A 21,111-nucleotide genomic window follows, 5' to 3' on the forward strand; every position below is an offset into this window, starting at 1 on the left:
AGTATTTGGTCAATAACAAAAGTTTCTCAATACTTTGTTATATACACTTTGTTGGCAATGACACAGGTCAAACGTTTTCTGTAAGTCTTCACAAGGTTTTCACACACTGTTGCAGATCTCCTCTAGAGCAGTGATGTTTTGGGGCTGTCGCTGGGCAACACGGACTTTCAACTCCCTCCAAAGATTTTCTATGGGGTTGAGATCTGGAGACTGGCTAGGCCACTCCAGGACCTTGAAATGCTTCTTACGAAGCCACTCCTTCGTTGCCCGGGCGGTGTGTTTTGGATCATTGTCATGCTGAAAGACCCAGCCACGTTTCATCTTCAATGCCCTTGCTGATGGAAGGAGGTTTTCACTCAAAATCTCACAATACATGGCCCCATTCATTCTTTCCTTTACATTGATCAGTCGTCCTGGTCCCTTTGCAGAAAAACAGCCCCAAAGCATGATGTTTCCACCCCCATGCTTCACAGTAGGTGTGGTGTTATTTGGATGCAACTCAGCATTCTTTGTCCTCCAAACACGACGAGTTGAGTTTTTACCAAAAAGTTCTATTTTGGTTTCATCTGACCATATCACATTCTCCCAATCCTCTTCTGGATCATCCAAATGCACTCTAGCAAACTTCAGACGGGCCTGGACATGTACTGGCTTAAGCAGAGGGACACGTCTGGCACTGCAGGATTTGAGTCCCTGGCGGCGTAGTGTGTTACTGATGGTAGGCTTTGTTACTTTGGTCCCAGCTCTCTGCAGGTCATTCACTAGGTCCCCCCGTGTGGTTCTGGGATTTTTGCTCACCGTTCTTGTGATCATTTTGACCCCACGGGGTGAGATCTTGCGTGGAGCCCCAGATCGAGGGAGATTATCAGTGGTCTTGTATGTCTTCCATTTCCTAATAATTGCTCCCACAGTTGATTTCTTCAAACCAAGCTGCTTACCTATTGCAGACTCAGTCTTCCCAGCCTGGTGCAGGTCTACCATTTTGTTTCTGGTGTCCTTTGACAGCTCTTTGGTCTTGGCCATAGTGGAGTTTGGAGTGTGACTGTTTGAGGTTGTGGACAGGTGTCTTTTTATACTGATAACAAGGTCAAACACGTGCCATTAATACAGGTAACGAGTGGAGGACAGAGGAGCCTCTTAAAGAAGAAGTTACAGGTCTGTAAGAGCCAGAAATCTTGCTTGTTTGTAGGTGACCAAATACTTATTTTCCACCATAATTTGCAAATAAATCCATTAAAAATCCTGCAATGTGATTTTCTGGAATTTTTTTTCTCATTTTGTCTGTCATAGTTGACGTGTACCTATGATGAAAATTACAGGCCTCTCTCATCTTTTTAAGTGGGAGAACTTGCACAATTGGTGGCTGACTAAATACTTTTTTCCCCCACTGTATCTAGCTAATAATAATATTTATTTATTTATTTTCAAAATATATTTACTTACTTGAATAGGTTCTCCCAGCCATGTGGACGATTGGAGACGGGAGCGGTTTGTTTGTCACCAGAGCGGTTTAGAGCGTATATCTATTTACCTGTGAATAAATCCATTAAACAGAGAATGGATTAAACTATTTACCCATTTAATAACCAGACCTTCATACAAACTTGCTATGCTGAATTCTTGAAGCACAACCGAACGTGCTGCTATATGCTGCCAGCAGCCACAAGCGTCACGGTCATACCTCACAGTTCTGTCTTTGGGGAAATATAACTGCTGGGGCCTGCTGTCCTGCTGGGGGATAAAACCTTTCCCATGACAGTTGTTCTCCCTCAGGCCTTGAAGTTGTGGAAGCAGAGAGTTGACCTGCGTTTCTCCACATCCATAACTGGCCTGGGACAGCCTACTCCAGGGAGGGCTACCACGGGGGACACTCGCATACATAGCCGATGGATTTGATTTGATTTGAAGTAGGGGGGTGTAATTCATTTCACACAATGACAAGAAAAATAAAAAAATTAAACCAGATTGCTTTATGAGACTAGAAACATTACATAGCCTCAACATGAAAAACATAAGTAAATGAAAAACACTAAAGACTTTGGACATGCTTTGAAAAATCATTTTTTTAAAAATACAAAACATTTAAATATACATTTTTTTCCCAAATGTAGTGCACTGGGCCTTTACTAGTCCTTTATTAGTGGGGACCGATATAGCCGTCTGTAGCCCAACAAACATTCCCACCTTTCTTAGGTACAGAGATGGTGGTGGTGGTGGTGAGGATTATAATGGTGAAGGAGATAGAGAAAGAGAAAATGAATGTCAGAAGTTACACACCTTCCTTAGTACAACAATCATTTATATGATGATTATGGTAAAAATAACTTCACAAACCTCTTTTCCCTCCTTCAGGTGATAGGCCCTTCAGGTTGTGGGAAGAGCCAGATGTGTATGATGCTCAGTGTGCCGGCCACTCTGCCCAAGAACATGGGTGGCCTCGACAGATGTGTTATCTACATAGGGTAAAGTACAATGGAGAACATTTTAAACTGGAGAATCAAAAATGTGTCCCTTAAGACTACCACTTCTCATGCTTAAAATAATAAATAAATAATATGCCATTTAGCAGACGCTTTTATCCAAAGCGACTTACAGTCATGCGTGTATACATTTTTTGTGCATGGATGGTCCCGGGGATCGAACCCACTACCTTGGCGTTACAAGCGCCGTGCTCTACCAGCTGAGCTACAGAGGACCACCTTAATATATTGCAGAACCGCCATTTAGACACTAGGTGTCAGTGCTATCCCATAAAATAAGCCAAGAGAAAAGAAGCTGCCAACTGTGTGGGATGTGGAAAGGCATTAGTGCATTGCACTTTGTAGGAAAAGTTTTTCTGAAATCTAGAATTGAATAAAATAACTAATCTAGGCCTATATCAGAAATGGTATAAATCCCCATATCTCACAAGGAATAATGAATGTGTTATTGGGCCCTGTGCATTCTTATTGAAGTCAGTAACACAGCTCAACACAAGAGGGAAGGAAAGAACACTTATTGGAGTTGAAAGTGTATGCCAGGGGTTCTCAGAGTGGAGAGGCGTCTGTGGCCAGATCTCTAAATAGAATTAAGAATATATAATATTTGTTTCTTTCCGTATGTGGTCCTCTGTAGCTCAGTAGAGCATGGTGCTTGCAATGCCAGGATAGTGGGTTTGATTCCCGGGACCACCCATACTTAAAATGTATGCACGCATGACTAAGTCTTTTTGGATAAAATAGCCTGCTAAATGGCTTATATTATTATGATATATTAATACAATACCATACAATGTAATATTATTAATCTACAATTTATTTTCTTAACCCTGGGCAATATGGGCCTGGGAGGCTCACAGGGATATTGTTATCGACAGTACAATACTATATCCGATGCCAAGATGCCTTTTAAATGTTCTTTCCCTGGGCCCGAGACTTGGTTTGTCCAGCCATGCACTGCAGACGTCATAGTAAAACTCCATGTAGGCAATTTTTATCGCACTTGAGTTGTGTTCTGATTATGAGGGGGTCCCTGATGAATTTGCTATCGCAAAGTTTGAAACCCCCTGGTGTATGCAATATCTGATCACCTCACCTACTGGGTTCTATTCTCCAACTGCTAGCCTAGCTAGCTTATTAGCACTGGGGAGTGAAATCAGTTATTACTACAGCAACAACTTCCCTCTCAACTTAAAATAAAAATTATAATAATACTCTTTGATTTGATTTGGAACTTTCCACCGGATACAAATCTGAAGTAATCCCCAGTTACCCACTCAGTGCCTGGCCTGTGTTACTCAGGCTTTCCTCCTCAGTCTCCTGGGAGAGTGTATGAGTTTCAACATCCATTTCTCCCCTAGTAACACACAATGCCATTTCCCGATAGTAACACACGACTCCATTTCCCCCTAGTAACACACGACTCCATTTCCCCCTAGTAACATACGACTCCATTTCCCCCTAGTAACACACGACTCCATTTCCCCCTAGTAACACACGACTCCATTTCCCCCTAGTAACACACGACTCCATTTCTCCCTAGTAACATACGACTCCATTTCCCCCTAGTAACACACGACTCCATTTCCCCCTAGTAACATACGACTCCATTTCCCCCATAGTAACACCTGACGCCATTTCCCCCATAGTAATACATTACTCCATTTCCCCCTAGTAACACATGACTCCTTTTCCCCCTAGTAACACATGACTCCATTTCCCCCTAGTAACACATGACTCCATTTCCCCCTAGTAACACATGACTCCTTTCCCCTCTAGTAACACAAGACGCCATTTCCCCCATAGTAACACGACTCCTTTTCCCCCAAGTAACACATGACTCCATTTCCCCTTAGTAACTCATAACTCCTTTTCCTCCTAGTAACACATGACTCCATTCCCCCTAGTAACACATTAATAAATTTCCCCCTAGAAACAAATTATTCCATCTGACAGCCTGAGGTAAACAGCTTGTCCTTTTATCATGATTGACAGCTTATTTACTGGCGGCTATTTTTCTATGTCTGCAGAGGATGCAGTGGCCGCTACTGTCATAAAGGCGTAGACAGGGCTGTTTAAAACTAGTCCGAATGTCATGACTGTATTTACACATGTGAACATTCCTGCCGTTACATAGCAACGGGATCCTTCTGATGGTTACTGAACTCTGTAAGCTTCTGCTTATATACCAACTATACTATACGCTGTACTATTCTATACTCTAGGCCAGGGGTATTACAACCTTACCCTACGAGGTCTCGACTACCTGATAATATAATGGCCTCCACCTGATGTGTCCCAGGTCTAAATCCGTTCCTGATTAGAGGGGAAGACTGAAAAAAAGCAGTGGAATTGGCTTTGGGGCTCAGATTTGAATTTGACGGCTTTTGTCCTATTCATCTTTGAACTAATTGATGATGTATTTGCTAGCTAACCTGTCTTCTTCATTTTATCTGTGTACCTTTGTGATCATTGGACTTGTGTGTAAGTAATATACACCCATGTTTTACATTTGAGACATTTAGCAGACGCTCCTATCCAGAGCGACGTAAGTGACTTGCTCAAGGGCACAGCGAAATACCTTTTTACCTAGTCGGCTTGGCGATTCAAACCAGCAACATTTCAGTTACTGGCCCAACACTCTTAACCGCTAGGCTACCTGCCGCCCTTTGCCATTCAAGCATGTTTGTAGTTAATGTGAGAGCTGTTTGGACTTGACAGAGCACGTTGCCTTCACCCCTCCATATTATCAACAAGAATGTGCCCTGACGAGACCAAAGTGAGGTTAGCCTACCTTGCTAGGGTCCACTTATGAGTTTTTTATAAGGGCTATCATGATTAAACAAGTAAAGACTTTTGTTATTAGCACCCAGGGCCAAACCAACAGGGTCGTTACATTTACCAGTTCTTGTTTATATGTATGACACGGTGCCAAATTTTGCGAGACTGGATGACTGTGGTAGATTGGAGCCCATTGCCTCCACTCCGCTCCTAGGTTGTGTGGAATTGTTGATTTGGTGTAAGTTTACAGGATGTAGATGAGGCTATGAGTTCAAAGTTCAGCTGTGTTGATTCTCTGGATTAGAACAACACAGGAGAGCTCATCACTTGCCCAAACATGAGCTTATTATTGGAGCCTTTTTGTTGACCTATGGACTTCAACTTATGTCAGCTGCAGCTGACTACAAGGCACCATGTAGCTCTCTCAAGCCAGAGGCTGGAGGCTTTAAGACAATTATAGTTATTTTTATGAGTCTGTTGTATTGGCAGTTAGTTTTATCACGTTGGTATTTCATCAAGGCCGATTTGATTTACAAAGTGCTACTGATTATTTGAGTGAATCTACTCAAAATTCTGCTGTGTCAGTCTCAGACCCGATGAAATTCAGAATGCATTTATCTGAGACCTGGTTTGGTTTGGATACATATTGACCTTCCATATTGTCTCAATGTTTTTGACCTCTGACCTACTGCTGACTTTTGTTTATCAGTCTTTTAAGGTCAAGTGAAAGCAATCTCAAATTTTAATGACAGGTCTTATCAAACAAGGATTTGTAGTATTTTGTATTCATAATCTAAAGTATATTGCTTTCAGATACTGCCTAAAAACCATGAAATTAACATTAAGCATGACAAACCAGCAAAATGTGGAAGGAATTATCTTCATGATATTATTGTCTCTTCATGGTATAATCTTCATGATATTATCTTCATGCTTCTCTATTTTCTCCCTCTGTGGGCGATCGAGGAGAGAGAGGCGCCGTGTCATTCAGAGGATGTAAACAAACACAAAAGAAATAGCCTCCATGTTAGCTGACAACATCTGAATGCAACTCTGTATATAATGCTAGACACCCTATTGAACATAACGTCCTGTCCAGGGGTGTACTGCCTCACGCTACAGAAACAGGCTCCTGGCTTGTTCAAGGCTACTTACTACTACTACTTACTATTGAACATAGACATTGGATTCTACACATTCTGATGTAGTGATGTTTGTAGCATGTCCCCTTGCCTGCAACTCTCTGAAACACATTTGTTTGATCCCACTGTGTAGTGGCCGGGGACTTTAAGGCAGGCAAACTTAAATCCATTTTACCCAATTTCTACCAGCATGTCACATGTGCAACCAGAGGAAAAAAAACTCTAGACCACCTTTACTCCACACACAGAGACGCATACAAAGCTCTCCCTCGCCCTCCATTTGGCAAATCTGACCATAATTCTATCCTACTGATTCCTGCTTACAAGCAAAAACTAAAGCAGGAAGTACCAGTGACTCGCTCAAACCGGTAGTGGTCAGATGACGCGAATGCTACGCTACAGGACTGTTTTCCTACCACAGATTGGAATATGTTCCGGGATTCATCCAGTGGCATTGAGGAGTATACCACCTCAGTCACCGGCTTCATCAATAAGTGCATCGGCGACGTCATCCCCACAGTGACCGTACATACATATCCCAACCAGAAGCCATGGATTACAGGCAACATCCGCACCGAGCTAAAGGCTAGAATTGCCGCTTTCAAGGAGCAAGCCTACCAGATGGGCTAAATGCCTTTTATACTCACTTCGGGGCAAGCAACACTGAAGCATGCATGAGAGCACGCTGTCCGTAGCCGATGTGAGCAAGACCTTTAAACAGGTCAACATTCACAAGGCCGCGGGGCCAGATGGATTACCAGGACATGTGCTCAGAGCATGCACGGACCAACTGGCAAGTGTCTTACATTTACATTTTAGTCATTTAGCAGAGACTCTTATCCAGAGCGACTTACAGTTAGTGAGTGCATACATTATTATTTTTTTTATATACTGGCTCCCCGTGGGAATCGAACCCACAACCCTGGCGTTGCAAACACCATGCTCTACCAACTGAGCTACATCCCTGCCAGCCATTCCCTCCCCTGGACAACGCTGGGCCAATTGTGCACCGCCCCATGGGTCTCCCGGTCACGGCCGGCTACAACAGAGCCTGGATTCGAACCAGGATCTCTAGTGGCACAGCTAGCACTGCGATGCAGTGCCTTAGACCACTGCGCCACTCGGGAGTCATGACATGTCTTCACTGACATTTTCAACCTCTCCCTGACCGAGTCTGTAATACCTACATGCAAGCAGACCACCATAGTCCCTGTGCCCAAGAAAGCAAAGGTAACATGCCTAAATGACTACAGCCCCGTAGCACTCACATCGGTAGCCATGAAGTGCTTTGAAAGGCTGGTCATGGCTCACATCAACACCATCATCACGGAAACCCTAAACCCACTCCAATTCGCATACCGCCCCAACAGATCCACAGATGATGCCATCTCAATCGCACTCCACACTGCCCTTTCCCACCTGGACAAAAGGAACACCTATGTGAGAATACTGTTCATTGACTACAGCTCAGTGTTCAACACCATAGTGCCCACAAAGCTCATCACTAAACTAAGGACCCTGGGACTAAACACCTCCCTCTGCAACTGGATCATGGACTTCCTAACTGGCCACCCCAGGTGGTAAGGGTAGGCAACAACACATCTGCCACGCAGATCCTCAACATGGGGGCCCCTCAGGGGTGCTTAGTCCCCTCCTGTACTCCCTGTTCTCCCACGACTGCGTGGCCAAGTACGACTCCAACACCATCATTATGTTTGCTGACGACACAACGGTGGTAGGCCTGATCACCGACAACGATGAGACAGCCTATAGGGAGGAGGTCAGAGACCTGGCAGTGTGGTGCCAGGACAACAACCTCTCCCACAACGTGAGCAATACAAAGGAGATGATCGTGGACTACAGGAAAAGGAGGGCCGAACACACTCCCTTTGACATCGACGGGGCTGTAGTGGAGCGGGTCGAGAGTTTCAAGTTCCTTGGTGTCCACATCAACAACAAACTATCATGGTGCAAACTCACCAAGAAAGTCATGAAGAGGGCATGACAATGCCTTTTCCCCCTCAGGAGACTGAAAAGATTTGGCATGGGTCCCCAGATCCTCAAAAAGTTATACAGCTGCACCATCGAGAGAATCCTGACCGGTTGCATCACCGCATGGTATGGCAACCGCTCGTCATCTGACCATAAGGCGCTACAGAGGGTAGTGCGTACAGCCCAGTACATCACTGGGGCCAAGCTTCCTGCCATTCAGGACCTATACACTAGGCGGTGTCAGAGGAAAGCCCAAAAAATGGTCAAAGACTCCAGTCATAGACTGTTCTCTCTGCTACCGCACGGCAAGCAGTACCGGAGCGCCAAGTCTAGGTCCAAAAGGCTCCTTAACAGCTTCTACCCCCAAGCCATAAGACTGCTGAACAATTAATCAAATGGCCACCCGGACTATTTGCATTGTTTTTACACTGCTGCTAATCGCTGTTTATTATCACTTTACTGTACAAATTACCTTGACTAACCTGTACCCACACACATTGACTCGGTACCGTTACCCCTGTATATAGCCTCGTTATTGTTATTATTATTTTGTTACAAAAAAATTTTTTTTTAACTTTATTTTATTTAGGAAATATTTTCTTAACTCTATTTCTTGAACTGCGTTGTTGGTTAATGGCTTGTAAGTATGCATTTCACAGTATGTGACAAATAACATTTGATTTGATTTGATACCATCGCCTTGGTAACACAGCTATTATATGACCTGTATCCACCATCGCCTTGGTAACACAGCTATTCTATGACCTGTATCCTGTATCTCTCTCCATCACTCCCTCAGCATTGCCTGTGTGTGGATATGTATCTGTGTCCCGGCGGAGTAGTCGGACCAGTGAATGTTGGACCAACATTATGCTAAGGCTAGCCTTTGAGTAAAGGGATACGGGTTGTTTCTCTTACGTTATCTAATAGACACATGGCATTGACCTGTAACAGTACTCTCTCTTTCTCTCTCTGACAAACTATTGTCTCTCATTAAATACAAAGGCTCTCTCTCTCTCTCTCTCTCTCTCTCTCTCTCTCTCTCTCTCTCTCTCTCTCTCTCTCTCTCCATCTGTCCTGGGATGGGATGGGGGTGGGGGGAGAGTTCAACAGTAGGGTGTATCTGCTTCACCCCTCTCTTTGATCATGTAATCAGATTCACATTTCCCCTCCTCTAGTCAGACTCCTCTCTACCTCCCTTTCTCTCTCCCGCTCATTTTGTCTCCTCCATGCAGGGTTCTACATTCCGCTGTTTTCAACCAGAGATTGTGCGTCTCAGGTTTCCAGTCAAATGTCAGCCTCCGTCACCGTCGTCCCCGGGTTTCTCCCATCCAGGGGCTCCTGGGATGGGGCTGGGGCGGCAAGCGTGATGCCCGTAATGGTCAAGGTTTGAAAAGGCCCTCTGTCTAGTCTGAAGAGGGGGAGGGATCAAGTCTGGTTTCTACCTGATCTAGGATCAGTACTGTGACTCAGGTGGGAGAGAGAGTCTGGTTTCTACCTAATCTAGGATCAGTAATGTGACAGGTGGGAGAGTAGGAGTCTGGTTTCTACCTGATTTAGGATCAAATCAAAATCAAAAATCAAATCAAATCTTATTTGCCACATGCGCTGAATACAACAGGTGTAGACATTACCGTGAAATGCTTACTTACAGCCCTTAACCAACAATGCATTTATTTCTTAATAAAAAAGTAAAATAAAACAACAACAACAAAAATGTGTTGAGAAAAAAAGAGAAGAAGTAAAATAAAATAACAGTAGGGAGGCTATATACAGGGGGGTGCCGGTGCAGAGTCAATGTGCGGGGGCACTGGCTAGTCTTGCTCACGTTGAGGGAGAGGTTGTTGTCCTGTGACTCAGGTGGAAAAGGAAGAGTCTGGTTTCTACCTGATCTAGGATCAGTACTGTGACTGGTGCTGCAGAGGCCTGATGAGTGTGTTTAGAAACTACTGGGTAGAGATGAGCTGGTTGCTGGACTGACCTACACATGCTGTCTTTCCCAGCACCCGCTCTAGCCCAGATATCAGTACAGAGATACTCTATTGCTGTCATACTGTGCTTGTCTTCAGAGATGCCTAACTGCCTAACTTCTGAAAATGTCTGCATCTGTTTTTGTTTTTGTATGTTGACATAGACAGTATTAGAGAAAGAAAGAGTTAAATCTCTGAGGGACATGGGATGCCTTTAAGGCCTGTCCCAGCTCTCTGTGTTTAATCTAGTGAAACTGCAGTTGTCCAACTGAAGCTCCCTCTGACCTCATTTTGATGAAAACTCAATAGCCGGCCCAGTGCCAACGGTAGTTTAGTGCCAACAGTTGAGACAGGCGATCCCCAAGGCAGGGCATTGAAAATCCCCCAAACCCTTGGCTGGCTGTTCACAATGGCAAGCGTAAAGCCTAAAGTTATGGATGAGGGTTGGTGTTCCTAGTGAATGCTCGTGTGACGTGTGTGTATGCATGTGCACGCCTGCCTCTGTGTGGAGTGTTTGTGTGAGGGAGGGATGTAAATAAAAATAGGCTTTAATAGGCTTCAACAGAGCCATCCGGTGTGGTTTAACCCCCTGTGCTCCCTCTGGGGTTGGATGGGAGAGGAGGGCCATAGGCCAGAGCAGGGCCCAGTGGACAGACAGACAGCCTGAGAGCAGGGCCCAGCGGACAGACAGACAGCCAGAGAGCAGGGCCCAGCGGACAGACAGACAGCCAGAGAGCAGGGCCCAGTGGACAGACAGACAGCCAGAGAGCAGGGCCCAGAGGACAGTAGACTTGTTTTCAAAATACTATTTGAAATAATTTAGAATCCTTAAACTGTGTGTGCCCTGGTGCAATTTAATGAATAAAATAGTCCCAAAAGTGCAAACCCTGCCCAGATGGCACTCCATGCAGGCTTAAGGAAAAGCACAAAATATTTGAAATGATTTCGAATAGCATTTGAGCCCAGGTCTGTAACGGACAGACAGACAGACTCTCTTTGTCAACAGCAAGGCCCAGCGGACAGACAGACAGACAGACTCTCTTTGTCAACAGCAGGGGTCCTTCATTAACTGTGTGTGACAGAGGCTGCAGTGATCTGCCTCTGATAAGGGAGCCACTGTGTGCAGACAGCCAACAACACACTGAGACACTTTCCATGCCCTCACCCGGGCCTTATCTGCATGATTGGGTTTTCCTCCTCCTCCTCAATCGGTCGCCCTAATCGACCGCCACGTCCTACCCTCAAGGTTTGGTCACACACAGCAACACAGTCACACAGAACAGAGACTCCCAAGCCACTAGACCACTAGGGTTTACTGAGGGACAGAGGGTAAAGGAAAACAGAAGCCAAAAAGAGGGAGAGAGAAAGAGAGAGAGAGAGAGAGAGAGAGAGAGAGAGAGAGTTGTTGAGAGGGAAAGGGTAAAAAAAGGAGGTAGAGATGATTGTGGACCACAGGAAAAAAAAGAGGACTGAGCATGCCCTCATTCTCATCGACGGGGCTGTAGTGGAACAGGTTGAGCGCTTCAAGTTCCTTGGTGTCCACATCACCAACAAACTATCATGGTCCAAACACACCAAGACAGTCATGAAGAGGGCACGACAAAGCCTATTCCTCCTCAGGAGACTGAAAAGATTTGGCATGGGTCCTCAGATCCTCAAAAAGTTCTACAGCTGCACCATCGAGAGCATCCTGACTGGTTGCATCACTGCCTGGTATGGCAACTGCTCGGCCTCCGACCGCAAGGCACTACAGAGGGTAGTGCATACGGCCCAGTACATCACTGGGGCCAAGCTTCCTGCCATCCAGGACCTCTATACCAGGCGGGGTCAGAGGAAGGCCCTAAAGATTGTCAAAGACTCCAGCCACCCTAGTCATAGACTGTTCTCTCTGCTACCACATGGCAGTCTAGGCCCTGTATATAGCCACCCTACTGTTATTTTATTTTACTGCTGATCTTTAATTATTTGTTATTTTTTACTTATCTATTTTTTACTTAACACTTATTTTTCTTAAAACTGCATTGTTGGTTAAGGGCTTGTAAGTAAGCACACTGTAAGGTCTACACCTGTTATATTTGGCGCATGTGGCAAATAACATTTGATTTGATCTGTGCTGGACATGTTTATTGGAGCCACTTCCCTCTCCTCTTCACAGCGGGGCAGCTTTTCCAGAGAGCTCTCTCTCTATCAGAGATGGCTATTGTCTCTGCAGCATATGATATCCATTCTCTCTATTAGCATAGAGAGGGAAACACAGCATGGTCTCCATCATACAACGTTTTTGTTTTTCTTAGCGAACTCTTGAGCGCTGAACAAGGTATTCTAGCTATGTACAAGTAAGCACATGTCCTGGGTTGTTGTTGTTGTTGTTGTTTTGAAGCACTTTTAATGCACTTAGACTTATGGTGACACTCAGGGAGCCGTCCAGAGGTCAAGTTGTGACTTAGATAGGGTGTTAAAATACTGGAGTGGATTTTAGACTCCTACACCATCTGTTCTCTGTTCCTGTCCAGTTGTGGGATAACATATGGGATGCTGGCGTTGTAGGATCAGTGGGGGTTTAGGATGGGGGCAGTGGTGTAGTGGAGGGTAAAATACATTGAACATATAAGGAGCATTCATTGTTTCACCTCAACCAGAGAGTTTACCCACCTATATGTTTACCACTACATCACAGGAGTGGGGATAGTGGTAGGGTCTGAAGGAGTGTGTGTGTGTGTGGGGTGAGTGAAGGAGTGTGTGCATATGTGTGTGCATATGTGTGTGTGTGTGTGTTAAATCAAATAAAATCAAATAAAATTGTATTTGCCACATGCACCGAATACAACAGGTGTCGACATTACAGTGAAATGCTTATTTACAAGCTCTTAACCAACATTGCAGTTTTAAGTGTTAAGTAAAAAATTGATAAGTAAAAAATAATTAAAGCACAGGGGGTACCGGTACAGAGTCAATGTGCGGGGGCACCGGTTAGTCGAGGTAATTGAGGTAATATGTACATGTGGGTAGAGTTAAAGTGACTATGCATAGATAATAAACAGAGTAGCAGCAGCAAATAGTCCGGGTAGCCATGATTAGCTGTTCAGGAGTCTTATGGCTTGGGGGTAGAAGCTGTTAAGAAGCCTTTTGGACCTAGACTTGGCGCTCCGGTACCGCTTGCTGTGCGGTATTAGAGATAGTAGTCTATGACTAGGGTGGCTGGAGTCTTTGACAATTTTTAGGGCCTTCCTCTGACACCGCCTGGTATAGAGGTCCTGGATGGCAGGAAGCTTGGCCCCAGTGATGTACTGGGCCAAACGCACTACCCTCTGTAGTGCCTTGCGGTCGGAGGCCGAGCAGTTGCCATACCAGGCAGTGATGCAACCAGTCAGGATGCTCTTGATGGTGCAGCTGTAGAACGTTTTGAGGATCTGAGGACCCATGCCAAATCTTTTCTGTCTCCTGAGGGGGAATAGGCTTTGTCGTGCCCTCTTCACGACTGTCTTGGTGTGTTTGGACCATGATAGTTTGTTGGTGATGTGGACACCAAGGAACTTGAAGCTCTCAACCTGTTCCACTACAGCACCGTCGATGAGAATGGGGCCGTGCTCAGTCCTCTTTTTTTCCCTGTAGTCCACAATCATCTCCTTTGTCTTATGGTCTGTGTTTGTGTGTGAGGCCTGTCTAACAGGCCGAGGGAGAGCTAGGCATGGAAAAGAGGCTGAGAGTCCCCCATCCTTCTCCATGGGAGCTGTACAGCAGCGCACATGGCGTTAGTTTAGTCTACCTCTCTGTCCCTCCTCCCTTCTCTTCCCTTCTCCTCCCTTCTCTTCCCTTCTCTTCCCCTCTCTTCCCCTCTCTTTTCCTCTCTTCCCCTCTCTTCCCTTCTCTTTTCCTCTCTTCCCTTCTCTTCCCTATCTTTTCCTCTCTTCCCTTCTCTTCCCCTCTCTTCCCCTCTCTTCCCTTCTCTTCCCCTCTCTTCCCCTCTCTTCCCCTCTCTTCCCTTCTCTTCCCCTCTCTTCCCCTCTCTTCCCCTCTCTTCCCCTCTCTTCCCCTCTCTTCCCTTCTCTTCCCCTCTCTTTCCCTCTCTTCCCTTCTCTTTACCTCTCTTTCCTTCTCTTCCCCTCTCTTCCCTTCTCTTTTGCATCAGCTCAGAAACTCGGGGAAACACTGATTCTGTAGTGAAAGAGCCCTAATGGTTAGCTAGATGCACCCAGGCCCCATGCGTTAGTTTCACTTCTATTCAACTTTGGTTTGACTCTGAAACCGCTGGTCTTATAGTGCTGTATGTTCTGTCTAGTTTATTCAGTCATCTTTCAACTTCTTTGTCTTTAACCAGTGTTCTTAGCACTATTGTACTCTATGTCTTTCTCTGTAGTACATTGTGATATTAAAATCAACCGTCTCGCTCTGCTGCTGCTCCTCCCGCTGGGGGAACTTCTGTCACATGCTGGTGGGCCTATTCTATTTCCTCGGCCTCGCACGTTTCCACAGGAAATGTTTTGAGGAATTGAGAGTTGCTGATAGGACACTTGTACGAGCCGAATCCCCTCTTACTCCATGGAAAAAACATAAAGGAAGGGAATAAAAAGGACATGGTGACAACAGGCGTGCAGGCAATACACATACACATACACACCGCCACACGCCAGGGCTCATCCTTTAGCAGACAGAATTAGCTCTCCCAGGCCCAGCAAAGGTTTATTGGTGTCATGGGAGCAGAGGGAATCATGGTCACACAAAAGCAAGAGATGATAACAGTGTGTCAGGTGGCTAGGGCTGTGTTCTGGACTGGTTAATGGTCATTAGACAGCCTGCAGGGTCTCACACACACATACACACACACACACACACACACACACACACACACACACACACACACACAAAAGGATGTGGCTAATTATTCACTTGCTGCTTGTTATAATCAATGATGTCAGACCATGTGTAAAGTGGAAATAATGATGAATTATGGTGTAAACAATGAAGATATGTAGTTCCTGCAGTCAAATGACCAAATCGCCCTCTAGTGGCCTCATGGGTGGAATGTTATTTATACACTACCGGTCAAAAGGTTTAGAACACCTACTAATTCAAGGGTTTTTCTTTATTTTTACTATTTTCTACATTGTAGAACAATAGTGAAGACATCAAAACTATGAAATAACACATATGGAATCATGTAGTAACCAAAAAAGTGTTAAACTTTTGATGACAGCTTTGCACACTCTTGGCATTGAATGAGTAGGTGTTCTAAAACCTATGACCGGTAGTGTATATTTCATAATCTCATAATTAATCAATAATATTTTGAAAAAACACAGAAAATCCGGTGTTTCTATGTCAAAAACGGTTTTGTTATATTTCAGTCTTCTGTGATGTATATAAAGTGTAATATTGGGATGCAAACTCAAAATTGAATACATTTTAACTCTATATCTGACATGGTACAGGTGGGGTTTTTGTTGTTGTCCATAACCATGTGTGTGAGGTTTGTACTTTTGTTTCAAAGTAGATTTGTTTAAGACTACCAAGAAACACTCTGTGTGACCTTGATTTAGCCCACTGCAGTAGAAGGTTAAAGGACCTGTAGTCATAAGAAGTGAAGGAGAAAACACCTGATACTGTTACATATTGCAATATTATTTTGGACATTATATCGATACTTTGTTTTTCGTTTTTCACCCATCTTTTTTAAAATAGGGAGCCAACATGTTCTCAGCACTTTTATTTCCATGACTGATCAAATCTCATTTTCTCATGCTCTCTCTTGTCTCTCTGCAGCAGACATACAGTGAGCAATATGTTTGAAACATCAAATCGCAATAAAATCACAGTATCGATTTGCAATACATATAGAATCGTGATAATAGCAATACATATCGCATCGGCACCTAAGTATCGTAACGTGAGGTGCCTGGCAATTCCCAGCCCTTGTCATAAGCCTTTACATTTCCATTTTAGTCATTTAACAGATGCTCTTATCCAGAGTGACTTACAGGAGCAATTAGGGTTAAGTGCCTTGCTCAAGGGCACATCGACAGATTTTTCACCTAGTCGGCTCGGGGATTAGAACCAGCAACCTTTCGGTTACTGGCACAACGCTCTTAACCACTAAGCTACCTGCTTAGTTTGTCAAGTTTGTCAAGCTTCATGGTAGTTTGTTTTGAATTAGCAGTATCTCTGAATTGATTGCCATTTGTCACGTTTATGTACAGTCAGTATGCAACAAATAAAGATTATGAATCACACAAGTGTTAGTCCGCTGTTCAAAGTTGAACTCAACCCCTGCGATGTGTGTTTAGCATGTGTTGCAGCATCCGATGAGGGGGGATTCTGGGTATGTGACGGCGGCTCTAGGGAATACATGGAGTCACAGCATCAACACCCGCCTCATCGTCCAATACGTGGACTCACACCAACGACAGGTGAGACACGACGGTGTCACAGAAGATAACGTTCTAGTTCTACTAACCAAGGAACTGTCTTCCTATGTCATCTTTGGGCCTCTGTGATTTTAACTGTTATTACCAGACTTTCACAGAATACACAGTTAATACTACTGAAATATGACCAGGCTTGGATTATCTATTGGGGAAATAGTGTGGTCAGACTAATTCATGTATATGAATGGACAAAGCCATTGATCACGTGACACCATTCATTCCTATGTGAAGACTCAATAGTGCATTGAAGCCAAATTAAGTCTCATGGATACATAGCATGCACAGTTTGAGCTATTCCAGGAAGTGACGTTACAGGCTAGCTCAGTTCTGCCCCCTCTCATTTAGTAACTCAAATTGAAGGCCGACTGAGGTACTGCAGGCTGCCATTAGCAACTAAATTATCCTTATAACTTGTTCTGTGTGCGATTTAAAAATAATCGGTTCAAGGATATACATCTGGTGTATTAGAAGCAATGATTGGTACCATGATTGTCTTCAAATTTGTATTTATTTACACAAAGATTGACCACGAAGATTGACATTTTCCCGTTAACTATAATGGGAGATCCTGTTTTCTGCAAACAATTACTGCAGTACCGCAGTCGGCCTTGAACTTCCGTGGTTTCAATCAGAGAGGGCAGTTGTTCTCCCTTGGGTCAGACAGACACACATACACACACACATAATATTCTCCCTCTAGTCTCATCCTGCACGACTCAGAGTTGCTAGTGCATTCCACAGTCAACTCCCAAAAAGCCTCGGAGGCCCAAACGAAAGGCTGTGAGTTTTTCTTTTTACGATCCACATCTCCCCAAAATAAATGACCGTGAAAGGAAAAGCAGCAGTCCACAACTACTGGTCCATTGAGGCTTCACTCTGGTGCCTGGGGGCACTGAGTCAATGGGCTGGTTCATTGAAAGTGTGTGTGCCTCTGTCTTTCGGTCTGTCGGTCTGTCTGTCTGTCTGTCTGTCTGTCTGTCTGTCTGTCTGTCTGTCTGTCTGTCTGCCTGTCTGCCTGTCTGCCTGTCTGCCTGTCTGCCTGCCTGCCTGCCTGCCTGCCTGCCTGCCTGCCTGCCTGCCTGCCTGCCTGCCTGCCTGTCTGTCTGTCTGTCTGTCTGTCTGTCTACAGTGAGGGGGAAAAGTATTTCATCCCCTGCTGATTTTGTATGTTTGCCCACTGACAAAGAAATGATCAGTCTATAATTTTAATGGTAGGTTTATTTGAACAGTGAGAGACAGAATAACAACAAAAAAATCCAGAAAAACGCATGACGAAAATGTTATGAATTGATTTGCATTTTAATGAGGGAAATAAGTATTTGACCCCCTCTCAATCAGAAAGCTTTCTGGCTCCCAGGTGTCTTTTACACAGGTAACGAGCTGAGATTAGAGCACACTCTTAAAGGGAGTGCTCCTAATCTCAGCTTGTTACCTGTATAAAAGACACCTGTCCACAGAAGCAATCAATCAATCAGATTCCAAACTCTCCACCATGGCCAAGACCAAAGAGCTCTCCAAGGATGTCAGGGACAAGATTGTAGACCTACAGAAGGCCGGAATGGGCTACAAGACCATCGCCAAGCAGCTTGGTGAGAAGGTGACAACAGTTGGTGCGATTTTTCACAAATGGAAGTAACACAAAAGACTGTCAATCTCCCTCGGCCTGGGGCTCCATGCAAGATCTGACCTCGTGGAGTTGCAATGTACATGAGAACAGTGAGGAATCAGCCCAGAACTACACGGGAGGATCTTGTCAATGATCTCAAGGCAGCTGGGACCCTAGTCACCAAGAAAACAATTGGTAACACACTACGCCGTGAAGGACTGAAATCCTGCAGTGCCCGCAAGGTCCCCCTGCTCAAGAAAGCACATATACAGGCCCGTCTAAAGTTTGCCAATGAACATCTGAATGATTCAGAAGAGAACTGGGTGAAAGTGTTGTGGTCAGATGAGACCAAAATCGAGTTCTTTGGCATCAACTCAACTCACCGTGTTTGGAGGAGGAGGAATGCTGCCTATGACCCCAACAACACCATCTCCACCGTCAAACATGGAGGTGGAAACATTATTCTTTGGGGGTGTTTTTCTGCTAAAGGGACAGGACAACTTCACCGCATCAAAGGGACGATGGACGGGGCCATGTATCGTCAAATCTTGGGTGAGAACCCTCAGCCAGGGCATTGAAAATGGGTCGTGGATGGGTATTCCAGCATGACAATGATCCAAAACACACAGCCAAGGCAACAAAGGAGTGGCTCAAGAAGAAGCACATTAAGGTCCTGGAGTGGCCTAGCCAGTCTCCAGACCTTAATCTCATAGAAAATCTGTGGAGGGAGCTGAAGGTTCGAGTTGCCAAACGTCAGCCTCGAAACCTTAATGACTTGGAGAAGATCTGCAAAGAGGAGTGGGACAAAATCCCTCCTGAGATGTGTGCAAACCTGGTGGCCAACTACAAGAAACGTCTGACCTCTCTGATTGCCAACAAAGGTTATTCCACCAAGTACTAAGTCATGTTTTGCAGAGGGGTCAAATACTTATTTCCCTAATTAAAATGCAAATCAATTTATAAAATTTTTGACATGCGTTTTTCTGGATTTTTTTGTTGTTATTCTGTCTCTCACTGTTCAAATAAACCTACCATTAAAATTATAGACTGATCATTTCTTTGTCAGTGGGCAAACGTACAAAATCAGCAGGGGATCAAATACTTTTTTCCCTCACTGTATCTAGTGTTCATCTCACCACCATTTCCCTCTAGATTGAACTGATTAGCGAAAACATGAGAGGTCTTTATGCAGGGAGACATGTCTTTGTCAGAGTTAATGACATGTTACTGTGGGCATAGAGGTTTTCAAAACACAGAGTTGACTGGTTGCTGAGGTCCGTGGAGACCTGCATGCCTGTGAAAATCACTGAGATGGCATTTATTCACACTGGTCCTAATTCGAGTGGGTTTAGCGAAAATGACTAATTACCGACTACAGGTAATCTAATAGCACTCAGGTTTGTTTTTAACTTAAATAAAGCAACAGCAGACATCTGTAGCTGGTTAGGCCCTAAGTGGAGATAAATGCTCAAATTTGGAAACTGCACCTCAGGAAAGCAAACTTGGATTCTTGGATGCCATTGGGATCATTTCGTCCACTAGTGCAAATCAGAGGTTTATTATTATAATTTTGTATTATTATTTTATTTTATTTTTTTAACCCATACACCATCCCCCCCTCTTCAGAGGACATATTTTTTGTTTTTTACAGCTTTTCTGCTAAATATACATACAATTCACATATACATTTTACATATACATTTTGCATACACATTTTACATACATGTTACTTTTATATACAGCAATCACATAACAATAATACATTACCGAACATAAACTCATTAATCCCACCCCTCAGCCACTCTCAGCCCATCCTACCCATCACCATAGACCACCCTTGTTTGGTTTCTATGTGCCATATATTTTTTAAATGTGCTGTGATGTTTTACATACATTTTGAACCGTTCTAATCGTATAGTATCCACAGATTGTGAGCTAAAGATGAAAACCTTACCTACGAGTATTATTATATTACTTATTGACTGACTATGGCTTTCCAAATCGCCCAACACTGCTATTTGTAAGGTACATTTTAAGTGAATGTTGTGATTTTTTAACCCTTCCTGAACCTGTGACCAAAAACAAGCTACATAGGGGCAATACCAGAATAAATGATCTAGTGATTCTGTCTCTTCACAGCAAAATCTACAGAGCTGAGATTGTTGTATGCCCCATATATATAGCATTCTGTTGGTGGCAAGAATTTTGTATAATAATTTAAAGTGAAAAACTCAAAGCGTTGAATCAAGTGTTGTTTTTTGTATCAGTTCATAAACCATGTGCCATGGAATTGGTACATTGGAAATCTCTTACCATTTATTTTGCAAACTGTATGGCGCAGCTGTCAACATTTTTGTCCTCAAATGAAACTGGTATATTTCTCTATTTATACCAATTCTTTTCAGCCAATTTGTAACTTAAATATATGGCAGACAAACAAGCTCCCTACCTTCTCCCTCTTCCACTTACCTCCTCCATTTTTGTGGTAAATCGGAGGTTTAAGTAAACACTTAACTGACTGATGGCTCTGTGAAGTTTAAGTAAACGCTTAACTGACTGGCCGCACTGTGAGGTTTGAGTAAACCCTTAAGTGACTGGACGCATTGTGAGGTTTGAGTAAACGCTTAACTGACTGGTCGCACTGTGAGGTTTGAGCAAACGCTTAACTTACTGGTCACACTGTGAGGTTCGAGTAAACGCTTAACTTACTGGTCACACTGT

The 21,111-nt window shown here is 44.1% G+C and overlaps 1 long non-coding RNA gene across 1 annotated transcript in view; it reads right to left on the reverse strand.

Moving 5' to 3' along the window:
• Positions 1 to 1,952: 1,952 nt before the first annotated feature.
• Positions 1,953 to 21,111, reverse strand: part of LOC121548553 — an 84,061-nt gene continuing 64,902 nt past the window's right edge. The window contains exon 2 of the long non-coding RNA XR_005996666.2: positions 1,953 to 2,453. This is a non-coding gene — a long non-coding RNA (uncharacterized LOC121548553). The remainder of the gene's footprint in view (positions 2,454 to 21,111) is intronic.

The sequence above is a fragment of the Coregonus clupeaformis genome, chromosome 33, assembly GCF_020615455.1.
Source record: "Coregonus clupeaformis isolate EN_2021a chromosome 33, ASM2061545v1, whole genome shotgun sequence".
Classification (NCBI taxonomy): domain Eukaryota; kingdom Metazoa; phylum Chordata; class Actinopteri; order Salmoniformes; family Salmonidae; genus Coregonus; species Coregonus clupeaformis.